We start from the raw sequence: 19,169 nt of genomic DNA, 5'->3' as shown, positions 1-19,169 counted from the left end.
GAATTGTAGGAACCTGTGGCCAGGCAATTTGAGAGTGGATTAAATGTAATGTTAGATTGCAGTGCTTAAATGGATGCATTTACTGGGATGGAGTGGCTGTCATCTTTCTGAAACTCATACCTGTATCACATCCACCTGGCCAATGATATCTGCTGGGATGCTCCTGAAGGGTGAAAAGCCATGCTGCTCATCATAATTATATAGAGGATTTGTTTTTTTTTTCCTTTTTGGAGTTCAGTGAATGCCTGGACATTTCACTGATCACCTTGGTGGTGGTTATCCACTATGGTCTGGTTTATGAGGGTTTAACTGTAAATTATAAGGGCTTAATTCTGAAGGTATTTACGTCTCTCCCATTAAATTAAGATTGAGTATGTGACTGTTGGGTGCCAGGGAGACTCTGTGTGCCCTCCCTCCCTCTCTTCTTGATGCTTTCTCCTGTTGACTCCAGACACAATTTCTGGACTTGCAAATTCTTGGTTGTGTTATGAAACATCTCCCTGGGCACCAGCAGGATCCTTGTGTCCCCCAGCCCCTTCTGTCTTGTCTTTCCTCCAAGTGATGAGGAATGGATTTCCATTCTTCTCTCCCACCCTCTTGGCAGGGCTGTAGTTAAAGCAAGCGCTCACAAAAGCTACGGCAGAGCCAGGACTGGCATCTAAGATGCCCTCCCTTCCAAGTGTGTGTGTTTTTGTTGCTAATTAGTGCTTGTTCCCTTTCCTGTGAAAAGAGACCTGTGGTACAAATCCATCACAGTTTGGCTCTTTTAGGAGCGTTGTTTTTCTTGTCTGCAACAACTTCTTCTTTTCATTTGAGAAAGGGAGGGGTTTATGCTAATATTTTCCAAGCCAAAGTGCCAAGAGAACATTATTTCTTTCTTTCCTCCTCACATCTTCATTAAAAGTGCCTCAGTGAAGGTAGAGGCTCAGAAGCTTGTTTTCTGCTCCAGTGCAGTAATTGTCTCTGGGCACTGCTCCTTGTGGAAAAGTCTCTGTCGGGATGGATGAATGCCAGGCAGGAGGAGGGGAGGTTTTGGCACAAGGCTGTTGCCTGCTCCCCTCATAAATGGAACCTGAACTGAGAATTCCAGGTATAAATATTGGAGTTGCTCAGGTAGAATAAGGGAGGTGTGAGTTCACGGCGCTTGTATCTTACGCACAGGAGTTGCTGAATTATTAAAACTTTAATAAACGCAATAATAAATATTTGATGTTGAATTATGGGAGGTTTCACAGATACAGTGAGAAGTGAGAAGCAATCTATTGTTTCTACATTAGAACTGAAACACTTCTCAAATGAGGAGCTGCAAGCTCAGGATCTTCAGCACCCCAGGATGGGTGGAATCCTCTTCTGAGGTTCTTGGGTGCTTTCACACAGTGAGAAAGATGCTTTCAGAGCTATTTATCTTGAAGCCTCTTTTCTTTATCTGTGACACAAGCAGCTTTTCAGGGGAGCAGTTTTGGTGGTTCAGATGTTCAGGTGGTGACCCAGCACATCAGACCCACATCAGAGGTGAGAAGGTGCTGTCCTTGGTGCAGGTGTCAGACACAGCCATCCCTCCCTCTGCCTGGAGGGGTCCTGGTTCCTGCCTCTGGGACTGTGGCAGCACTGCTGTCCCTCCGTGCTGGGAGCTCCTGCAGGTGAATCACAGAATCATTTGGGCTGGAAAAGACCTCAGGGACTGAATCCAACCTGTGACCAATCCCCACCTTGTCACCCAGCGCACTGAGTGCCAAGTTCCGTTAATTTTTGAATATTTCCATGGATGGGAATTCCACCACCTCCCTTCCAATGCATGACAGCTCTTTTCCAATGAAGAAATTCTTCCTGGCTCTGCAGTGCTTGGGCTTTAACACAGTGCCATCTCCATGGCACAGGGCAGACCCTGGGCTGTGTTACACCAGCTGCAGCACAGCCTCAGCACCCGGCGTGCCCTGTTTGCTGTCCTGTGACACTGATGGTGGCTCAGTGCTGTTTCTTCTGTGTCTGTAATAACGAGCGTGCTGCATCCCTGCAGACCTTTCATTAGTCTGACACCTTTGGCTCTGGGGTCACTTGTCTTGAAGAGTTTAATGGAGGGAAATGGCAGAAAGCCTGCTTGGGAGAAAACAAGTGATGAAGTCTTTACAACTCACAGGGTTAAAGGTTCAAATGTGGTCTTGTGTTTTTATGAAGATGCTTGAGATGCAGAGGGACAGGTGGGACTTGGCCTTTCAGCGGCTCTCTGGGGAAATGCTGACTCCAATGCTGATGTCTGTGTGTTTCACAAGCTGTGCTTTGGTGGATGGGGATGAGGGGCCCAAACCTTCCCCTGCTGCAGCCAGATCAATAGAGAAACTTTATGCAAACAGGAGCCAGCAGGCTTTGTGCAAACATCCCCCTCAGAGTGCTCTGGGGGCTTCAGGGGACAGGACACAGGAGTGTGCAAAACTTGGTGCTGGAGGTTTTAGGGCTGTGCATCATAAATTAGGAATGAGAGTGCTTGGAGTTAATGAAACTTGCATATATAATTTATCAGTGACCATATTGAGCATCCCTTCCTCGACCCCAGAGCCTGATCCTCCGCACAAGGATCGCATCAGTCACAGCCTGGGACCGTGACAGCCACGCTCACGGTGATGTCTTTGTTCAGAGGAGCTTGGCCAGCAGAGCTGCAGGGCTCTCCCCAGGGTCCCAGGCTGAGCAGGCTGTCCTTGCAGCACATTCCCTGCCAGGACAAAAAATACATCCCAGTCCCACCTTGTCTTGCTTATTTTCAAGACCCTTCTTTGTTTCCCCTCCCGTCTCTCTTACCTGTATTTCTCCCTTAACCTGGTGTTAAACACAGCAGTCCATAAAGTTTTGTTAAACAAATTACTGTCAGGTGTTCAATCCTTCTGCTGGCCTTCCCTGGACACCTTGCCAGCTCTGTTTGAGCCCTTGGGAGGTGCAGCTCATCCTGTGGGTCAGGAATTGCTCTAATTGTGGCAGTGTAAGGGAAGGACCCACAGCCCCCAGGTCCCACTGCAGCAGCACCGAGCATCCCTGCAGGGATAATAAAAATATCCCTCCAGGGGATAATAAAAGCATCTCTGTGGGGGATAATAAAAGCATTCCTTGGGGCACACACAGCTGTGGGGAGGCAGAGCATGGCACTGGCAGAAGCCCAGTGATCACGGTTCACTGTGCCACCCGCTCTGTAGGAAAGTTGATAATTTCTGTTGAGCAGCTCTAAATCAGAGGCACGAGCCTCAGCTGCTGCCTGACATGACATATAGCTCTATCGTTATGGCAACCATAGAAACAAATAAAAGCCTTGCCTTCGCTTGACAAGCCTTTGAGATGTCCTGATGGAGAGACAAGTGTTCAGCAGCAGAATGAATTCTCTTGAACTCGCTGTCGATTCATCTTCGTTTTGCTCCCAAGTGAGCCCCTTTGCTCTCTGAATCCTTTGCCAAAGTACAATCAACTGGATTTCTTTATTTCTACTTTTTCTTTATTTGTTTGTTATTTTTATTTTCAATCCTCTCAGGGGCAGAACACTCTGCTCCCCCTCTCTGTGCCCTCATGGGTCCCGTCTTCTGTCAAGGTTTTTTCTCCCTGCCCATGGCATTCACCAGCTCAGCCATGTTGTGCTCTTGCAGCCTCATTCCTGCCCCAGCCTTACAGGGGTTTTGAGTGATATTTTGAAGGGGTTTTGTAGTGATTTGGGCACTTGTGATTTTGCAAATCAGTGGTGATCACTGTGGTGTGAGGCTCCCTGGAAGTGGAGGAGGATAAAAAATGAAATGGATGAGAAAGGCAAAGGGAATCTGGGCCAGGAGAGTGTGGAAACAGCTTTGCTGTCCCTGCTGTTACAGCAGAAAAAGTCATCTGTGCCTTAACCTCCTTCCTGATCTGCAGGAGCACAGATGAATGGGTGCAGCTGCAGGTGAGCATCCCTTGAGGTCAGGAGGTCCGTGTGGGATGGGATATGGCATGCAGGCAGAGGGCATCCTGCCAGCTCTTCTTGCCATTTGTGCAGGGGATGCCATGGGAACCTGATCCTTTTTTTTTTCCCTTCTTTTCTTTCTGCTGCCCCTCGGAGCAGAGCAGGCTGTGATTTCTGGGTGCTCAGTGCCATGGGGACCCTCAGCCAGGAGGTTGGGGGAGAGGGGAAGCCCCTTTTTCAGGGGCCTGTGCCTCTCCTGCAGAGCCTCCTGCTCCACTGGGGCCAACAAAAAGGTGTGAGGGGCTGCAGTCGATGGCCATGATGAATGGGCAGCTTTGCACCACGGAGCAAATTGATCATTGCATCAGCAGGCACAACTTACTCATTTCTGCAGAGAGGGCAATTCATTACTGTGCACAGCACAGAGACACCATCATCCCCACAGATAACGTCCCTGTGCTCTGGCCTGGGCTCCTTATCACCCTGAGATGCTGCTGTCTCTCAGAAAGTGGTGGAGAAGCATCTTCTGGTGCTTGACACGGGGGATAGTGGCAGCCTTTGGCCTCGTCCTCTGGAGAGCAGGGACAGATGCGTTACAGAGAGGCAGCCATCAGCCCCTGCCCTGCAGCTGTCAGCTGAGCTTGGTCCTGGCTGCTTACCAGGATTTTTCCTCCTCCCTGCTTCCCACTGTGATTTATGAGAGCAGGTTAGAAGAGTCAGGTACGGCTCACTTCGCCATGGGGTGACTAAATGGAGATGTAATCTTGCGGCAGCCACCAAAGGGTGTGAGCAGCAAAACAAGAGAGTTAAGGGAACAATGTGATGGGGAAAGAGAGGAACTTTCCCCCAAAAAACTGGAGCTGAAATCACCCAGGAAGGATCTAGGGTGGGTCAGAATTGAAATGTGGATCACCCAGCACCTCTGGGACAGCACAAGGACTTTACTGCCCTCAACCTCAGCAGCCATGGCATCCTTCATGCCCAGAGAGAATCCAGGGAACATTTCAGCCTTCCTTTATCCCAGGCTGTTAGTAACTACTGCTACAATAATGCTGAGCTTCGCTCTCTGTGCTCTGCTGTGTGAACTCACTGCATTTCTGAGGCCTTAATGCTGTGCCATAAAACTGCACAGAAAATGATCAAACCTCGTAGGGTCAGGGGATGTAAATTTGGGCCTGGCTTGTAGGCAAATCCATTGAAGGGAGCATCAGCACCAGCACCAGTTTTGGCAGCTGAGAGATTGCAGCTCCTCTTGTCCTTGGTGCTGCAGAGCCCAGGAGGGAAAAAAACCCCAGCGAGTGAACAGATTTTGTTTATATGTTTATTGAGACAATTAAAAATACCTCACACTTGCCAAATCCGCAAACGCTGTCTCACACCCAGAATGATTCCCTTTGATGTCTCTGGGATCTCTCATCACAGAGTAGGGTTTGGCACCGTGGCTTCTCCACATTCTCCACGTGGATCTGCTGTTGTAGCTGTGTGTCCATCCCCATCCATGTGGGATCTGTGTGCAGCAGGATCCTGCCAGGGCTGAGACAAGCGCTGCTACCGAGGCTTTGGAGGGGGAGGCCGGGCTCTAACACGCTGTGAATGTTTAGCAGAAAAGGCAATGCAAGGTAGCAAAATTGGACCTTGGGTTCCTGTGTTGAAAGGTGTTTTTCCCGCCCTGTTTGATGTTGTTATTTGTTTTTATGTCGCTGCCTTCGTTTTCTGTTAACCAGAGGCTGGAGTGTGCTTTGTAGCTGCCTGTTCAAAGCACAGCCCCTTGGCCTCTCTGTTTATACAGCCTCTCTGTACTATTTTTTCATGAATAACAATTTTTTACCCCTATTTGAGTTTTATTACCTTTGCTTTTGTGTGCAACTCCTGCCTGAGAAAGGGCCTAGAAGGTTTGCAGGAGGAAGGAGCAGGCAGCTCATACCCTGGCCCAGACAGGGTGCTGGGATGATGCCCAGGTGGGGAAATGCCTTTTCTTCAGTTATTTCTTAATACGACTCACTGGAAAGAACTGGCACTACCCAAAATCCAGTTCTGATGAGATTTCAGTTACCTAAAACTTGCCTGATGTGGATGGGATCAACTCTTCCCTTCCTGTTTTTATTTCCTGTAACTATTGTTGGAACCCTTCAGCCAAAGGACAAAACTAATAAAATTCAGTGGAGCCAAAATGTTCCTGGGAGTTTGCCAGGAACCTGCGACAGGCTCCACAGCCAGGGAGGAAAAACCAGCTCTGTGGAGATGACAGGAATGGAGATGGACACAAACAGGGCAGCTTTGTCCTTCTGCTTTTAGGGCACTGCGAGGAGATCCTGTCCCTTGCAGGTTTGGGAAGGGCTCTTGGGAAGGACATCTCACTGGGAGTTTGGGAGAATCCCAGACACCCTTCTTCCTGGCAAAGCCAGGATATGCTGCACCATGGAAGAGAGACCTCTAGGCTGATTATTACAGGGATTTATTAATTGCTAAAGGCAAAAAGGGGATGCACATGCTGCTGCAGAGGAATATGGGCTCACCATGGAGCAATGAGGGGCAGCAGCTCAGGCCAAGGGGCAAAGCTCCCGTTTGATTTTCACCCCAGGGCAGCCTGTGCTCCATGAGGACAAGTTAATTAGTTTCAGCTCCTACTCCTCGGCAGCAGAGCCAGGGTGATGTTTCCACTCTTCAGTGCAGTGCCCTGCCGCTCTGACTTCTGCCCTCCAGGGGTTTTCTCCACTCCAGGATGTCACCCTGGCTCTTGGGGTGATTTATTAGGAAAAAATGCCCTTTGTGCCTTTAGTTCAGCACTTTCCAGGCAGCTCAGAGTAACTTTGCTCATGCAGTGCTCCTCCTTTTCATTCCACAGTTTCCAGATGCAGGACAGATGCTCTGCAGACCCTCCCTGGCTCTCTCACCTCCAGGCAAAGGAGCAAAATCAGCTCAAAATGAGTTTAGGAGCACCAGAAAGTTCAGTGGATGTTTTACAGGCAATGCCAGCGTTGCACAGAGCAGGAATGGTGTGTACTGTGTGGCCTTGCCCACTGGCTCACAAAACCTTTTCATGCTTTGTCAAGGCTGGATCAGACTGAAAATCCACTGCCCTTTGCCTCCACTCTCCACAAATTTTGTATCATTTCCCTTTTGGTCTGTGTATTTGGTCTCCTTTTCTGATTTAGGTGCTTTGAGTTCTTGTCAGGGCTTTTTCCAGTCTCCCCAAAGTGGGCTGCTGACCACAGAGCCAAAAGCAAAATCTTCCTTGACTTTTTCCTGCTGCATATGTTCCAGTTCCAGAAATCTGGGTGCTGGTGATGCTTTCCCAGGCACTTTGCTGGTAAACTTAACTGTGTTAAGCAAAATATTGTTTTCAGGGACTGAATCAAAGAGCAGTGCAAAGCTGGAGAGGTTCGGAAGGAGGGCTGGGGAGTGAGCAGGGGGAAAATAACATCAAGAAAATTAGGTGAAGCCTTGCAAAAAAATAATCCCATCTTGGGAATTGCCCTGCTTTCACTGCCTGAAGAATTACTGTGTCGTAATCAATTCAGCTCTTGATGTTTCCTGCAGTGTTTTTGATATTATGAGATGCTATTGATTGCAACCAAGTGCCTTTTATCACAAGTTAGATGGGTGCAGTTGGGGACCCAGTGCTGCAGGCTGGGCCATGCTCAGGGCTGGACTCCAGCCTGCTCTGAGTGCAGGCTGGGAAGGAGGGATGGAGATGAACCACAGCCTGTGTAGAATCTATCCAGTGCCTGTTTCACCTCCAGCAGAGGCAGCAGAAGTGGCTGGTGTGGAGCAGAGTGGAGAGGAGGCCTGCAGAGGGTGAAGAGCCCCCAGCTGCACTGGGACACGTTCAGGAGTGTTGGCTCAGCAGCTGGATGAGTTTTGGGGGAGAACCTGCTCCTGGACAGTGCACAGCAGAGATCATCCACGGGGCTGGGTAGCTCCATGCAAACTGATGTTTCACTTTATGTGTAAGACAGAGCTGTCCTCTGCCTGTCCCAGGTTCAGGAGTGACAGGCTGTCCCCTGTCACTGCCTCCTCACATCCATCCCAGGGCTCTCCCAGCAGCAGCTCGTGGGGAGCTGTGCAGAACCCAGCAGCACACAAACCCCAGCTAATACTCCCCTGCTTCTGCCGAGGGCTTAAAGTGACACAAATGAAGCAGCTGAGCATTAAGGCAGGATGCTGTGTAAATATGCACTGAGCTTTCACAGGGAGAACTCTCTTCATTCACTGCAGTCCACATTTCCTCTCTTCTATTTTTTTTAATCAGTGTGTGTCGAGCACAGGCCAGAGCTGGAGGTGTTAGTGCTGACTGTGGGTGCTCTGGGTTTGGAATGTGGGTTCTCTGGGGCCATAGCTCAGGAGTTTTAAAGGGGTTATGATAAACTAGTGATTCAATAAATAAATGTCTTATCAACTGATGGAATCATGGAAGCACAGAATGGTTTGGGTTGGAAGGAACCTCAAAGATCACCCTGTCCACCCCCATTGCCCATGGTGGCTCACACTCCCCATCCCTGCTGGTGGTGGCTCCAGTTACCATCCTGCATCTCCCTGAGGGAGGGGAGAGCTCTGGGCTGCTCCAAGGATTCAGCACTGGGTGTGCTGGGAGACCTGGCTGCTTCTCTTTCTTGCAGGAACTTCTCAAGGACTTCAGGGAGGAGCAGCTCATTCCTACCCAGTGTGACCATTGGCAAATCCAAGGCAATCCCTCCCAGTGTCCTGCCTGGGTGCTGGGAGCTGGGTCTAAGGGGAAGGAGCTCTACTGGGTTTGTGTTGATTTGCCTCAGTACCAGACCATGGGGGAGAAATGGCTTTTTTTTGGGGGGTGTAAAAGCCATAATTTTTGCCTGAAAACACAGCTAAGTGATACTGACAGAGGAATAGCATTGGCAATGCTATTGACCTGAGGAGCTTTTCATGGCATCTCACTGGGAGCTCAGGGAGGGTAACAAGATCCCTTTTTCCTGGTAAAATTGGGATATGCTGCATCACAGGCAATTCATTATAAATGGAAACCTCCTCTTTTACAAAATCGTAGAATAGCAGGTTGGAAGTGGACCCCGAGGAATTATTGAAACCTGCTTTATAGAAAATGAAAAGAAAAGGAGCTTTTAGTATGGAAAACTTCACTGCAGTAAAAATAGCACCTGGCTTAAAGAGCACAAGCGGGCAGCAGATGCACTTGGAAGCAGCAGGGGTGGCTGGGTTGGGGGACACCACCTGCAGCTGGGGAGCAGGCATGCAGATCTGCTGCTTTCCAGGGTGGAAAAGAAACCACAGAACATCCTGCCTTGGAATGAGAGGGATGGGAGGTTGCTCCTGTGGAGGCTGGACATTGTCCTCCATCTGTGCCTGTCTCTTGGTGTCATTCCAGCTGTGTGTGACAGGGAATACAGAGAGGTGGGAGCCTTCCCACTGACACTGCAACCTCCAACTCCTACACACACATCTTTCCCTGAATCACCCTGGGTGATTTCACTGGGTCAGAACAGCCCCAAACAATCTCATTTTTGGGGAGGGTGTGTGTTTGGCTGTGCACCTGGAGTAGCTGGATTGAGGTCCCTGAGCTCTGGCCTCTGGCAGCAGCTGTGACAGCACGGCCTGGGTCGTCCTGTCACCTGCTATAATGGATAATGGGTTTTGTAAGGTTCATCCTGTCTGTCCTGGCTTTCCCAGTGGGAGCAGGGCTGGGAGAGGTTTGGGCTGGGAAGGCTGGAGCAGTCCAGGGGGAGCTGAGCTGGTTTGTAGGGCCAGCACTGTGTCTGCATTCAGCATCAGTCCTGCAGGTCTCTGGGTCAAGCACTCGCACAGGCGCTTCCTCAGAGCAAAGCTACAGAAATAAAACCCAACAGCAGGTTCTGGGTGACCTATTTAGGAAATCCAGGGCTCTGCTTGGACTTGGTGCTGCATAGGCAAAGTCAGGCTCCCATTTCTCAGGTGGATGAGCTCAGGGTGAAGGCAGAGGAGGCCTGGTGGCTGAGCTGTGCCACACGACAGCCCCCACAGCCCAGGGCAGCAGGGTCTGTGCTGCTCAGCCTTGCTTTGTGTGCAGGAGCAGAGCACATGTGGCATCTTTCAATGGCACACATGTGCCAGGGAGCTCAGGGAATTGCAGATCCCTGCCCACCCAGGGGGATGGACTTAATGGAACAGGCAGAGCCTGGGTCACAGACACGTATGGCTCTGGGGTTCCCTCGCCCAGTCACAGTTATTTTGTGACAAAATCTCTTTTTGGTGGCATTCCCTGTGGCTTGGCCAAGATGCTGTTAGTAGGGGGATGGTTTTGGCACTGGGGGTGGCACTGGGCACTGCCCCTTGCTGCTCCTGCTCTGTGAGTGTGTTGGGGAAAAGAATTCCTGTGACTTCGACACAGACAGGCTCTGCTGCCAAACTCCTCCATTCTCCAGTGAGAACATCAGTGTGAAAATCAAACAGGATCAGGGCCCAAAGGGCTGGAGAAATGGAACAAAAAGCTCCCTGTCACATCTCCCAGCACAACTCAAAGGCTGTTTTTGTACAGTCTCTGGGCCACCTCGTGGTTTCATGTCGATCCTTATCCGTGGTTGCTTTACTCATAACTTCTGTGCGTACTCTATCAAGTTATCTGCTGCAGTCCAGACAGATCAGGTATTTCCCTTTCCTTAAAAAAAGGGGAAAAAAAAGGAGATAAAAGTTGTCTTACCACAGAAAGATAAGGGGTAAATCTGATATTCTTCAAAATTGAGAAGTAGACAGGGAGGGAGGGGACAGGGACCAGCAGGAAGTGTCACCCCTCTGTCACCTGTCCTGCCTGGGTGTGCCTGTGGGTGGGATTGATCCCTGTGGGAATGTGCCAACCCCCCACGGGGTCCATGAGCTGCACAAGCTGCCATGGGCACATCCAAGAGCTTCCAGAGCTTCCACCAGCTTCAAACCCTCCTCCCACCCCACCCCAAGGGCTCTGGTCCCTTCAGTGTCCCCTCCCAGTGCAAATCCCCCTGCCCTCCCTGGAGCCCCCCAGGTAGGAGGAGTTCTCACCTTTCCTGGTGACAAAATCGATACCAAAGGCTTCCATTAATATTCCAGTAATGGCAGAGAAGATTGACTGCCTCATTAGCAGGCATCGTGTGAAACTCTGACAATAATTAACAACTCAACGGTCTTATTTGCTGGCCTATCACAGAAGTATTCAATCAAAAATGTAATTTGCTCGACGCTCCCATTTACCATAAAGAGAATATTCCTTCAAAGTTTTAAATAGACTAATTAAGAGGGAAGAAATACAGGGGGAAAAAATTATTAACAGTATAGTTTTAATGGGAAATTACTGGAGCGTATTAATAATGCAATAACCATTTTTAACAGCTGTCTGTCAGTTTGTGGGCCGGGGTAATTAAATTAGTCACTAAAGGGTCACTCAAATTAGGTGTCAGAGAGAGGCACCAGGGCCAAGGAAGGCACGTGAGGAGAAATGCTCTGGCACAAGGAGAGGGGTGAGATGCTGGTGTGGAAGTCAGGGTCCCTCAGAAATCCCCAAGGGCCCTGCAGAGCTGGAATCCCTGGACACAGCAGCTCCTCCTCGGTTTAGGTGTGCCAGGAGATGGGAGGAGAGGGGCAGAGCTTTGTGCTGCCAAGGCTGCTTTGTCTCCAGGAAAGTAACAAGGAGGAAAAGTCTTATGTGAGCATGAGCATGGCCTGGGGTGGCCTCCGTGACGTCTGCTTCAGCCTGATGCTGCTCAGGTTTTTAATCTCTTTTCCAGAGCCAGAAGGCAGCGATGCAGGGGATTTTTGGCAATTTCTTTCAAGGCTTTTATATTCTGCAGGTTTCAGGCTCTTGTTCCCCCTTCCTCCACCCCTTTGCCCGTTCTGAAATGAATCACAGTTAATTTTGGATGTTGTTGAGCCTGGGAACGCATCTTTCTTGCCGCCAGCCCATTAAAAAAATATATTTACAGTTCCATAAAGCAAAGCCAGCTGCCAAGGTAACATCCTGCTGGCTCCCTCGTGCTTTGGGCTCAGAGTAAAAATTTGGAGAGGTTGGATTTGGATTTGCTTCTGCAAGGAAGGAAGATTTTAAGTCCAACAGAGAGGTTTCTACCTGAGAAAATAATTCTGTCCTGCCTGGGGAGGTTTTGTAGGGGAAGCAGGGTGCCCAAGGGATCTGGGGTGCTTGGGTTCAGGGCCAGGGGTTGCTGCTGCAATTCCCTTTCCTTCTCCCCTCCATCAGTCAGGATGTGGATGCCTCTGGGTCTGAGTGGGAAGGGATTACACCTTCCAGTGTGATGTTTTTTTTGAGATTTCATCCATTTTCTCAATTTTGTATTGAAGTAGGACCTTTCCCATAATATGACTGTGTGTAAAAAAACCAATTTGCTACAAAGCAGTAATCAAATCCTAGAGGAAAACCTTCATCCATCAAGAGGTACCAAGCAAAGTGGTGGTTAGGGTGTTTGGAGGGCACAGAGGTCTCTGAAACCATGACCTACATCATGCTGAACAATAAATTTCCATATATTGGCTGTACGTTTGGGCTTTTTGGGGCAACTTTCCTACTCTGATTTTACGTTTTCTCACTCTCAGGACCTGTAGGTGACAGAGGGGATGGCAAAGCCTGTGTGTTCTCCTGAGAGGTTTCCATTTTCATGAATCAACAGAAGGGTTTTTCCATAATTCTCTCTCACATCATCCCCATTTGAAATTTAACTGCAGAGATGCCGTGATCTCTCTGAAGTGCTTGGGGCTTCCTGCTGTTCTTTTTCTATCATTAAGCCATGTTTAAAGCTAGAAGCTGCTTTAAGTGGGTGATATGGGCAGCAAATGTGCTCCCCATGGCACATGGGAGTTAAAAACTACCCAGTGGAAGCAGCTCTGGTTCAGCTGTTGCCTCCTCAAATGGCTCCAAGGAGCATCCCAGGTGAAGGGAAATAGCAAAAACCATCAAAATCCACCAAAATATCCCAACAACAGAAAGAACCCCAAACCTGTGCCCACCCTTCCTGCAGCTTGGGTGGGCACTGGGGCAGAGCCCTGCTCTGTCTCCACATGAGGGGGAATTACAAGCCGTATAGATTATTTTAATGGCCGTATTACTTCCAACTGTGCCTCCACCATCTGTTCTTCCCCAATTACAGATGCAAAAACCCAGCATGTTTCCCCATTCGGGCTGTAGAGGATGAAATACAAGCCTTGTAAAAGGGTGTATATTCTCCCAACAATGCAGTTGGCACCTGTGAAGTTTTCCTGGTGCTTCTGCCAGGTCAGGATGCTCAGCCTGCTCCTTCTGCTCTGCATCCCAGCCCATGCCCGGCTCTGTGGTGGCAGAGGGAGCTGTTAATAAAAGGAAGAGGCTGTTTTGCTACAAGATTTGTCTAAGCTGTGCAGGGCAGCTGAATTATTAACGCTGACCAAGCGTCTCAAGTGCTACAAAACTCGACAAGAACCTCTTACCTCCGGCACAGTGATAAACAGGATTGAGGCACGGTGGGAGGGAGGGAATTAAGATAGGACATCAAAGACTGGATTTCATCAAGTAAATCATGCCATTGCTCCAGTAAAAGAGCCCCTAAATGTTTTATTAGGGATTTTCAACAACTACCAAAATTAAGATGGAAGGGATGAATTATTAAAAAATAGATTAACTAAACCAGCCGCTGAATTAAACATGAAAGGTGCCTGTCGGGAGGAGCACGGCCACCGTGTGCTGCAGGCATCTCAGTCCTTCAGCCAGGTGTGCTGGAAGGGTCTGGAGAGGCTGAATGGCAGGGCTGGGGAAGAGGGATGGAGAGCCACAAGCTCTGCCAGGTCAGGATTGCAGTGCCAGGGCATGGAGGGACTGGCTGCAGGGTCAGGAGAGCAGAATGCCAGCAGAGGCATCAAAGGAGGGGGTTCTACTTCAGGGGGATGCAGGCTGAAGATGTGCAAGGGGCAGCCAAGGAAATAGTGCTGGGCCTCTGTTAAATAAAGCAGGAAGAGTAGGTGGAAAAAGGAGACTTGCCTGAAGTGCTTGAGCCAGGATCTGAACTTCCTTCTGCTGTGTGTTAATCTGGTTTTACCAAGTCAAAACCATCTGTGGCAGGACAGGGACTGAGAATGGGGCTGGGACAGGGACTGGGGATTGGCTCAGGGGTTGTGATGGGAACTGGGCAGCTGCTCCTCCAGGTTTGATGCTTATGGCATTGGATAAGGGTAAAGGAGGGTTTGTAGGGGCCAGAGAGCCCCCAGGGTGAGGTGATGAGTGAGGAGGGCTCCTGTGGCCCCTCCCTCCAGTGCCCCTGGGAGGACAGGACATGATTTGGGTGGTGCCAACATCTGGAACAACTGGAACAAGGAGCCTGTCCGTGCCCCTCCATAATTAGGCCACATTGCTCTGCCCCTGGTTTGCTTCTTGTGCTAAACCTCTCCCACCTGTTAAAAATAGAGACAGTATCCTAAACTCTTCCTAAAGCAGGCGTGTGATTGCAGTTTGGTGTTTCTGTGCCCTTACAGTACGACCTGTTCTGACATCCCCCACGCCAGGACATGGCAGCCTGTGTGAGCAAAGACAGGAGGTGAAGAGATGCTGTTGTCTGTGGTTTGTTTTGTTCCAGCCTCTGGGAGGGTGAGAGCATTGTGGGAGCATCACGTGCAAGTGCGAAGCACAAAACGGGGTGGAAATTTCTGTTTGTTCCCTCTCTCTTTCTTCTTCCCCAACACGTTCAAAGCTTTTACTTGGGAGTCTGCAGTCAAACCCCTGTGAATGCCAGCAGTGGTGGAACTGCTGGGAGCAATTCACGGTGTCTGCAGCAGCACTGCTTTAAGGGGCACTGATGGAAAGAGTGGAGGCTTCATTCATAATAATAATAAACCGCTATTTTGTGGTTTTACGCCGCTTTTAATCTTCGCAACTCAAAGGAACATTAATTAACTGTGTGGCACAGTGGGAGGCAGGTAGCTGCTGCTGTCCCCATTTTACAGATGAGGAGGTTGGAGCACTGGCACATCCTGCAGCCTGCCCACAGTCAGACAGTATTTCACCCTCTGAGTCTGCAGGCGATCCCAAAATGCCAGCTCCTTCTCAGAGCTTTATTCCTGGGAATGCTCTCCTGTGGCAGGGCAGGCCCTCAGGAGTTTTGATGCCATTTGCATTTCTTTACACCCAGTTTGGTTTTGGATAGATGGAGGTGAATATTGCTGAAGTCAAATGAGAATCTTCTAATATGAATTAGTCCAAATGCTGAAAGCAAATTCCTTGCCCCCGGGCCAGTGACCGGGCAGTGTTCCAGCTCTGCAGTGCTCCTTCCATCCGGATTAAAACTTGGAGAAACATGTAAAGCTCAGTCTTTGCTGTGATCCCCACTTTTCACTAATGTGTCTGGAGAAGCCTGTTTGGATGAAATGTTAAAAATACAACCACTGTCTGTTTTCCTGCTCAGAGATCCCCAGGTTTGCCTCTCCAGTGAGCTCTGCCCTCACAAACCTCCAGCGTGACTCCTTTTCCAAGGGTCCCATTAGCAGAGGTTGCTTCTGCTGCTGCTTATTGGCTGAAAATCGATGCTTTGGCCCTTGTGTGTGTAATTAAAGGGAAGTCTTGGCTTGTATTTTGGGCGAGGCTCTGGGTAATCCTCACCTCTCCTCAACTGTGGTGTGAAGTGAGTCAGGCTGAGGGATCCCCCACTGATGAGAAGTGGGGTTCACCCTGATACTGGGGAAGGGATCAGCCCTCCCTTGCTCCCTGCCCACTCTGAGAGCCCCCCTGATGCTCACAGCTCCCCTCTCTACCTGGAGGCTCTGAGGGATGCTCCTGGCATCCATCAGATCTTCACCCATTGCTCCCCGGTGGTTTGCAGGGTTTGTGGTGGGACCGTGGAAGTCTGTGTGTCTCTGTGGCTGTTTCTAATGTCTTTTAAAGGAAGCAAATTACATTTTGGGCATCCTCCTCAGCCCCTCGAGGCAGACCTTAGATTAGCATGGAGGCTTTCCCATTTAGTCTTCTTAATTAAGACAGACACAGAACTAAGTTTGGTGAGTGAAGTATGATGCGCAGGAGAAGGAGGGTGGTCCTGCCGTGTGCAAACGCTGCTCTTGTCTTTCTTTGTTACCCTTTTTTCTTTTAATCTCCTGTCATCAATCTCCTGTTGCTAAATGTGCAGCTGGAGAGAGGGTTCCTGGGCAAAGCTCCTGCTGATGGATTCTGACAGATCTAATCAGGCAGCAATGGTGAAGACCACGTCCTACACCGCTGTGAATTGTGGTTCAAAACTAATATCCTTCACCACCACACTGTGGTGGCTGAAACAAACCTGATGGCTGAGATCTGGCTGGCCTGAGGGGAGGAATGTTCTCATCTCATGCACACCTGCCTGTAGCGCCCATCATTGCCTGTGGGACTGTGTTCCTGATGCATTCCTTGCCACCTCTGCCATCATGCAGGCCTTTGATGCCTCTCCCAGGTGGTGTTTTACCTGTCCAATGCTGTGGGTGATCTCAAGGCCTTATTCCTCCTCAGGAAGGGCCTCTCCCCAGCACCCAGTACAAGCAGTTCCAGGGGCTGTAGGCTGGGGCTGATTTGGTTGTGCTCAGGAGTAGCTTAGAGCCCCCCCAGCTCTGTGTCTGGTCCAATCCTCAAGGCTGCCTTCTCTAACCTCTGGAGATCTGGTCTGTGAGGCTCAGGACATGGATCAGCTCTTCTTCACTGTCTTAAGGGAGGGGGATCATCCACAAATGAGCCAATTTCTCCCTGTGAGTTTGGAGGAGCCCAGAGCAACCAGTCCTGGGTGTATCTATAGATGAGCTGAATCCCATGCTTGGCCTCTCAGATCTGGGGCAGGGATGGGCTGGCACTCCAGGAGCAGCAGCAGTCAGGTCTCAGCCCTGCACAGGCTGTGCCCCCGTTCTGGACAAAGCCCCTGGCACAGCAGATGCTCAGGAATACAATCCCCTGTCATCTCATCTCAGGGTTTGGGTCTGGGATCGTCTGTTTCAAACACATCAGACCCAGTCCCATGGCACAGTTCCAAGCCTTGGCAGAGCCAGCACAGTTTCTGCCTGCCAGTGCTGAGCTCCCAGGTGAAACACCCTTACATGAGACACAAACATGACCTGCTTCAGCCTCTCTGCCTTTAACCCTCTCTCCTCCTCAGGCAAATGATGCTGTTCCCTGATCCACGTCCAACTCCCCACTCAATTTATCTTGTTTATTGACCCAAGCAAAAAGTCAATGTTTTCTTCATCTGCCATTTGCTTCGATGGCAACCAATTTGGTTCATCAAAAAAACACCCCCCAAAAAAAACAAAATACAACAGAGTTTTGCATCAGATTTTTCTTCTTCTTTTTATTTTTTTTTCCTCTTCTTTTTTTTAGATGCTGATTATTCTTTTTTCCTGAACACACCTGGCCCTGGACACCACTTGGCAGCCTTTGCTGTACAATATGGCTGCAGGCAAGGCTAAAAATGTGCAGCAATTACCCCACGAGCTGCAGAGCCAGGAGGGAGCCTGGGGGTCAGCTCATTACAAGCAGGCAATGCTGCAGCACCCGTGGTGGGAGCTGTTTGTTTGGGGAACGTTGGCCTCTGGGGCTTTCATGTGCATTTGGAGCTCTGTCTCTTCCTCAGAAGTCCAAAGGTGATGCTTTGCAGCCATTGCCTGGATCAGAGCTTCCCAGGCTGTGGGCTCATTGTTCGTGCTGGGGTGGGATGTGTGATGTGTCTCTGATGGGATATTCATGGCACTACAGATCAGGAAAGGCTCTCTGAAGAGACTTGAAAAGGTGCCACAAGTGAAGGGCTAAACAGCCCCGAGGAGTTTGTGAGGTGGGATCTGTGTGTGGCTGCTTTGAGGTCTGTCCAGGCAGGGCCCACTGCCAGAGTGGCACAGCTTTGCAGGGGAGGTAGAAGAGGAACCCTCCTGGAAGTTTTGGTTAATGACCCAAATGATTTTATGAGATGTGCCTACTGCCCAGGGTGGTCCTGACCTTCCCCAGCCACCAATCCCCATCACCTCCCCTGAGCCAGCAGTGCTGTCTCTGATCCTGCACTGAGCCTGCTCAGGGATCCAAACACAAATCCTTCTTTTTCTCCAGGGTAGGAAATTCTTTGCTCTGAGGTGCCAACATCTCCAGGCAAGGGAGGGATGGGTGCCTACCAAAAGCAGCAGCAGATCAGGTTGCTCCTCACCTCTGGAGACCAGACCCCATGGAGGTGGTGTCCTCAGAAGGTCTCAGTGACCAGTGGCTTCCAGAGCAGAGTGCTGCCCTTGTGACAAATCCACCTGTGCTCCATGGAGCTGCTCCTGGATGTTGAGCACCTTGGAAAACACAGTCTGCTTCGGGTGCCTAGGTAAGAGCCAAGCCCTTTTGAAAAAACCTGCCCAGAATGGAAAACCCAATGCAAATCTCTCACCAGGTATAAAATTAATTGGATTCTAACTTCAAAGAGTACTTCTGGAAATGAGCTGTAAATAATCTAGTTGTGCCTCAGTTCCTCTGTCTGTGGACATTCATCTGGCTTTCTCTGAGCCAGCGAGTGTTGCTGATGGAAGGTGCTATATATAGCAGCAAAGCTATGCATATATGGATGCATATGCATAAATGTATCCCTAGTAACTGACCCAGGTGTGTGATGTTTTCTATAATACAGCTGACAGGTTTGTTTCCCAAAAAAAGCTCCGATTTTACTTCCTGCAGGCTCTCACCCCTCTCTTTGTGCAGACGTGCTCTGACGTGGGCTCCTTACTCACCCCATGCCATGGCTGGAAGCCACAGAGGCTGGGATCTGGTGACCCCTGGGATGCAGAGGGGTTGGTGAAGGTCACCCAGGTGTGTGGGGGTCTCATGTGGTTCATCTGGATGGAGCTTTATGGCAGAGCTTGGTGTTGCTCCTGCGGCTGCACGAGGCTGCTGAGCTGTGGTGCTGAGAGCTGGCTCCTGCAGGGCTGTCCTGCCTGCAGCCAGCATTCCATAGGGATCTGCATTCCCAGCACCCATTCCTGTCTGTGTGGAGATGCTGCAGCCAGCATTCCATAGGGATCTGCATTCCCAACAGCCATTCCTGTCTGTGTGGAGATGCTGCAGCCAGCATTCCATAGGGATCTGCATTCCCAACAGCCATTCCTGTCTGTGTGGAGATGCTGCAGCCAGCATTCCATAGGGATCTGCATTCCCAACAGCCATTCCTGTCTGTGTGGAGATGCTGCAGCCAGCATTCCATAGGGATCTGCATTCCCAACAGCCATTCCTGTCTGTGTGGAGATGCTGCAGCCAGCGTTCCATAGGGATCTGCATTCCCAGCACCCATTCCTGTCTGTGTGGAGATGGCTG

The 19,169-nt window shown here is 50.0% G+C and overlaps 1 protein-coding gene across 4 annotated transcripts in view; it reads left to right on the top strand.

The window, feature by feature from the left end:
• Positions 1-19,169, top strand: part of ASTN2 (astrotactin 2) — a 300,670-nt gene that overhangs the window by 131,455 nt on the left and 150,046 nt on the right. The gene's annotated exons all lie outside the window — the stretch shown is intronic.

The sequence above is a fragment of the Cyanistes caeruleus genome, chromosome 20 (genome assembly GCF_971803275.1).
Source record: "Cyanistes caeruleus chromosome 20, bCyaCae1.hap1.1, whole genome shotgun sequence".
NCBI lineage: Eukaryota > Metazoa > Chordata > Aves > Passeriformes > Paridae > Cyanistes > Cyanistes caeruleus.
Note: the sequence above shows the minus strand (reverse complement) of the source record. Positions and strands in the feature narration are given on the sequence as shown.